This window comes from Bos taurus, chromosome 9 (genome assembly GCF_002263795.3).
Source record: "Bos taurus isolate L1 Dominette 01449 registration number 42190680 breed Hereford chromosome 9, ARS-UCD2.0, whole genome shotgun sequence".
Lineage (NCBI taxonomy): Eukaryota > Metazoa > Chordata > Mammalia > Artiodactyla > Bovidae > Bos > Bos taurus.
In genome coordinates this window covers 21,226,724-21,232,767 of record NC_037336.1, presented here as the reverse complement: position 1 = coordinate 21,232,767, position 6,044 = coordinate 21,226,724, and positions in this window count along the sequence as shown.

Here is a 6,044-nt window from a genome sequence, read left to right as displayed (position 1 = left end):
CAGCTACATTAATTCATCAATAAAGTCCTTTATTCACAAGTATGATTTGCCAACTAAAAGATCAGAGAGTTTAAAAAAATTAGTTCTGATTTTCTTAAATGCAAAGGATGCCAAGAAACAAGCTAAAGGAACAGAACGAATGACTGTAGACGAAAAAGAAATAGTTCAATGAAGGTAAGAGAACTTAAATATTCTGATTACATTCTCAGAAAGATTTGTTTCAATATTAAATATATTTAAGAAAAAGGAAGAAGAAAGGAAAACCAGATTACGACTAAAAATAAGCAAACATTTTTGGAACTAAAAAATTTTTTTTGTGAACAATTACAAAGGAAATCAAACATACCAAATTAGTGATCTATTCTGAAAGATAAAGTTGATAAACTCACAAAACATTGAAAAAGAATTAAATATATGAGTAGAATAGGGATGGATTATTGAAAATCAATTCAGGGGCTCTGATTTTTTTTTTAGGAGTTTTAGAAAAGAATGTAGGGAAAATGAAAAAGCCATAATTTAATTTAGACATAATGTAATATGTATTAGAAAAAATTTCTAATACATGTTTTGTCCTAGTCAAAGAAAGGTAGTGCAAGTCTTCAGAAAGAAAGACTCATCTACACATGATACCTCAGAACTCAAGGGATAATGGGAAAGTTGCAAAAGTATCCAGAGAAGAGGAAAATCAGGTTACTGGAGGATGCCAAATGCTGTTTTAACAATAGGGACCTAAGAAAGGTGAAGGTTCCTGACTTTAGCGAGTTGAGTTGACCGTAGAAACAAAGGATGATTTATAAGTAGTACTGCAACAAAATCAGATAGGTACTCATATTAGCATAAGTATAAAAGACCACTAGAGTTCTGGCCCTTAGGTACTCAGAAGAGGCTTCACAGAGAGGGTGCTGTCTGACCTGGGTCTTGAAATAGAAGTACAAATTCACATTAAGTGTCAGAAAATCAGAAACAAATACAATAATCTGCTTACTCTCCTGGTGTAATCTTCATATCTTTTACTTTGATATTCAAGTTTTCTTTTCCATTTCTTTTCCATTGCCCTGTTTATGCTATCTTCTCTCCACTATAAGCTCCTTCAAACTTCTTGTAGAAAGCAGATCATATAGCTTCAATAAATGAAAATGCTTAGTTTTTTAACTTTAAATGCAAGTAGGTTGAAAGTTTTATATTTTTCAGGGAACTAAATAACATTAGTTACACGTGATTTTTAAGTTTTTATGGGAAGGGGGTGCTCTTATACCAGAGGCTTTAGTTCATGGTTTTGATGATTTATTGGCTTAAATGAGATGATATTATCACTGGACATACTGATCAACCAAAACTCTCCAACAGGAATGAAATCTCCTCTAGATTAAATATTTAAATATAGGGCTTTCTATTGATGCCAAAACATAGAAAGAAAGAAAAAGAAAGGACAACTCATGAAAAAGGATTAAAGGAGGCTGCAATGACTGTTCTTGAAGCCTGCCTTGTCATTTGAATGTTTATCAGAAAACAGAATGGTGAAATCTGAAAACAATACAGTATGTTTTTTAATTTTCAAGGACCATGGATTTCTATAAATTATTTCCAGATAAAGATGTTTTAAATTGATGACACAGAGCAGAAACAGTCTTAGTGAGTCAGTAAATTGATGAGCAAGCTTTCCTGAGTACACCGTGTATGCAGGACTCCATGGTGGCTATTTTAGGGAATGTATTGTCAATATTAATGCTGATGCCTCCCTTTGGGGATAAATTGGTGACAGTCAGAGTTTCCAAAATAAAGTCAAGCCTGTTTCAACATTTTTATGTTATAGGTTCTTTTCAAAGTATTACAATATTTGGAAATGAGGGTTTATATTTTAATAATGCAGTTGAACTTGGGGTCAAAAAAGATAGACATTCATTTTATATTACTACTTGTTCTGCTCCACATAGCATTTTGAATAAAATAGGACATTTGAAGATCCTCTGCACCCAGTTATATTGAGCTGGACTTGTTAAAATTGACTTTCATGGTCTTTCATTTTGATGGCTTCGGACCACTCGAAAAAGAAAGAAAAGCTAGTGTTTGGGGGAAAAGGTGCTATGTAGCTTCATCCTTTACCCCAGAAATCAGGAATACCTTTTTTGAAACCTAACAGCAGTAGTCTGACCATCAGGAAACCTTGAAATCTATCCTGGAGACCATTTTCTGTGTCTTTGGCAAAAAGCTGGGAGGCTTGTTTGAGATGGCAAGAGAAGATTTGCACAAGGCATCTGATTCTGAGAAAAGGGATTACTTAAAGGTACAAGAGAAGGGTTTTGAGTCCAAATAGGGGTTTAGAAGGCCTTTTCAAGTGTCACCACTTGAAAAATTCTTGATAACGTATCTCATCATTTGGACAGAGAGCTCAATCCCTTCTGCTCAGAGCCTTCAGAAATCTGACCTACAAAGAGCCTGGCTCCACCAATGGAAGGTAATGTTATGATTTCTTTCCCCTTCACCCACGCTCTGAAACAGTGCTGGCAGATTTCCCTTCTGTACAATGAGCCTGCTGACCTTGATAGTCTCAAAGTCCTCTTTCAGTTCTAACCATTGTCCTCTTTCAGTTCTAACCATTGAAAGGTTTTTCAGTTCACTTTCCATTTTCTCCCTCATAACCCGTATTTACTAACATTTTTTAAAGCTGGAGCATAATTGCTTTACAATGTTGTGTTAGTTTCTGCTGTGCAATGAAGTGAATCAGCTAATTTTGTTGTTGTTGAGTCACCAAGTCTTATCTGACTCTTTTGAGAACCCCATGGACGATAGCTCACCGGACTCCTCGTCCATAGGGTTTCACAGGTAAAATGACTGGACTGGGTGGCCATTTGCTTTTCCAGGGGACCTTCCACACCCAGGAACCAAACCTGCATCGCCTACGTTGGCAGACGGGTTCTTAACACTGAGGCACCAGGCAATCAGCTGTGTGTGTACAAGGATCCTCTCTTCACGGGCCTCCCACGGCCCCATCCCACTTCTCTAGCTCATACACAGAGCACCAAGCCGAGCTTCCTGCGCTACGCCGCAGGTTCCCACTAGCTATCTATTTTACACATGGTGGTGTATACTGACATTTTTTACATGTATATGCATTATTCATTACTGTAATTGTTTGCAAAGCTGCATGAATGTTTGTATGTTTGTGTTCCTATTGTCTGCTTTAAACTAGAACTTCTAGGGAAGCAAGGACCATGTCTTATTTGTTTGATCTCAGCACCCAATCCATTGAAGCATGTGTTATAGGAAAAAGATGAAAAAGTGTGTGTGTGTTTACAGATAGATTGATGGTATGATTTGCAAGTTCAGAAACACATAAAATGTCTATGAATGTGGTTACAGGAGAGTGGCTGGAAGTAAACAGAGACAGAGAATAGAGAGAGAGGGGATACTTATTCTAAATCAAGATTTCCATTTTCCTAGACTTTTCAGTGTCTTGATGTTTTATCCAAATATGCCAAAGTAAAGGAAGCAGAGCATAAATCTTCTACCTGCTAACATATTTTGCATTTATGTTGTTTGCTATTTTTCCAAAGTCTGAAAACTTCCAAGGGTAGAGCCGTTAATCTATGACTGAAGAGGCAGAAGGACTAAAGAAAAAGAAGCCCTGCTACATCTAGGAAAACAATTCAATGAGGGTACAGAGAAGGCCTCCAATTGAAACAAAATAATGTGTACTTCCACTCTTCTTACAGAAATTATTTTGCAGAGTTATCATTGCAGTACTTCAATTTGATTAAAAAGTCCATGATTTAGCACTAAGCTTAGAGTACCATGTCTGTTGGAGTAAAAATTATGTGAGAGAAGGTCAGAGGGCCAGGTCTAGTTAATTTCTCAGTTTTATGACTCCTTCTCCCTCCAAGATTGCTGTCCCATCTATCACCATCATGTTTGGTTAGTATGATTCTAATAGTAGTAATGATGCATTTGGCAAATGAGACAGTTATCTCATGTGAAAGCTAACTCAGATGACTGTCTTGCATTTTCGTCAGTTGCTTCAAGTCTTACCTCAAGGGGCATGCCACCTATGAAGCATCTACTGCCATCCTGCTTTCTATGTTCCCCCTCTAGTCTGGAAGAACTGCCGATCAAGTGGCGATTGTGTGTAATTGCATCACCTCCTAGTTTCATATAACTCAGTGAAACAACCTCTTTGTCTGTCTTTAAGTTTCTTGAGAGTATGGCAGTGGGGTGTGTTCATTCAGGACACATCGTCTGTCCCTGGCTCCAGGATATTCATATGAAACATGCTGAAAATGTGGCACATAACTGACAGTCTAGATGAATGAATAAATTCTATGTGCCACCTCCATAATGATCTAATTTGATGTAACTTGTACTGGAATACCCATAGGCATTATACCCTGAGATACTTTTTTTATTTTTTTTTTCACACACTATTTCGTTGACTATTTCATAATACTTTGAAAATCCCCAAGATAACTGGGAAATTTACTCACAGAAACAAGCTAATTCCATTTACAAGGACTCCAAATGTAATACTGGAATAGTTTTTCCCTCCTGAAATTCACCTCTTTTACCTCTTCAGAAACATTTTATATGACTTTTAAAGCTCTTCAAATAAATACATTTTACACAGTAGAAAAAGAAATGTAAATAAGTGAATAAATCTCTTGAAAGGGACTAACCCAAAGGTGCTGCTGCTTCTAGGTTGCTTAAGTCGTGTCCGACTCTGTGGGACCCCATAGACAGCAGCCCACCAGGCTCCCCGTCCCTGGGATTCTCCAGGCAAGAACACTGGAGTGGGTTGCCACTTCCTTCTCCAACCCAAAGGTGGCTCAGTTGTAAAGAATCTGTCTGCAATGAAGGAGATGCGAGTTGGATCCCTGAGTCAGGAAGATGCACTGGAGAAGGAAATGGCAACCCACTCCATTATTCCTGCCTAAGAAATCCCGTGGGCAGAAGAGCCTGCAGGCTGCAGTCCACGGGTTCACAAAAAATGTCAGACATGGCTTAGCAACTAAACAACAGCATTATTAGAAAAAAGTGTGGTTACAACTTACAATTAGAAACAAACTTCCAAATCCATAGAATCTACACCAAGAGTGAACCCTAAGGTAAACTGTGGACTTTGAGTAATTATCTCCTCTGTGTCCCCAAATTCCACTGCCCTCTATGCGAGGTGTCTGGTTTCCTCCATGAATTCTTTCCCAGACATGGAGGACATTGAGGGTACTCAGATATCTATAGGAGACTTTGGGGAATTATTTCTACTAATCTGTCCCGTAATCTCTGTACACATTTTTGAGCACCTTCATTCATGTAAATGCCCCAGCTTCCACTGGTCTGAGGTCCACTATCTTCTGTGCTCTGCTCTGTCACCATAAGGCAAGACTTCTGGCATCCATCACCCATAGCTTATGAAAGATCTCCACTACCAGGACATATTTGTAAAAAATAAACCAGTTATTTTGAGCACTTTATTCAACTGGTAAACAATAATGAAGGCTTCAGAAAAACAAAAAAACAAGGCTTCAGAATTACCTGCAATCACTGTGTGCATATTAACCTCATATCCTAGATTCTCTGATTCAGTTTGTATTTCAACTGTTTCATTCTTCTGTCCGCCAAGGTATCTGATACTTAGAATAAATGCATTAGTTTATTCCACAAATATGGTTACCAGATAATCATAGGTTATATCAATTTTGAACCTAATTGAGAAGGGAGGTAAAAATGCAGTAGCCAGATGTTTTAGAAGGAAAACGTTATTGAATAGAAGTATTCTCCAGATTTGGTTTCAAAGGCAGAGGGAAAGTGAGTGGGACAGTCATCATCATTAACAAATAATGCATGATTGCCAGATTTCTCAAAGCTAGCCAAATATTGATTGGAAAAAAGTTTTTGAAGGGCAAAATCAAATAAACTACTCTCAAATGTTTTAAGATATTCAAAAGCTCAAATTTAATGCTAAGAACAGATAGAAGCATCTAATGTTTAGAACAGATACCTTCCAGGGCGTGGGATGGTGTTTTTGAAAAATAATATCAGCTTTGGAAGAAGAG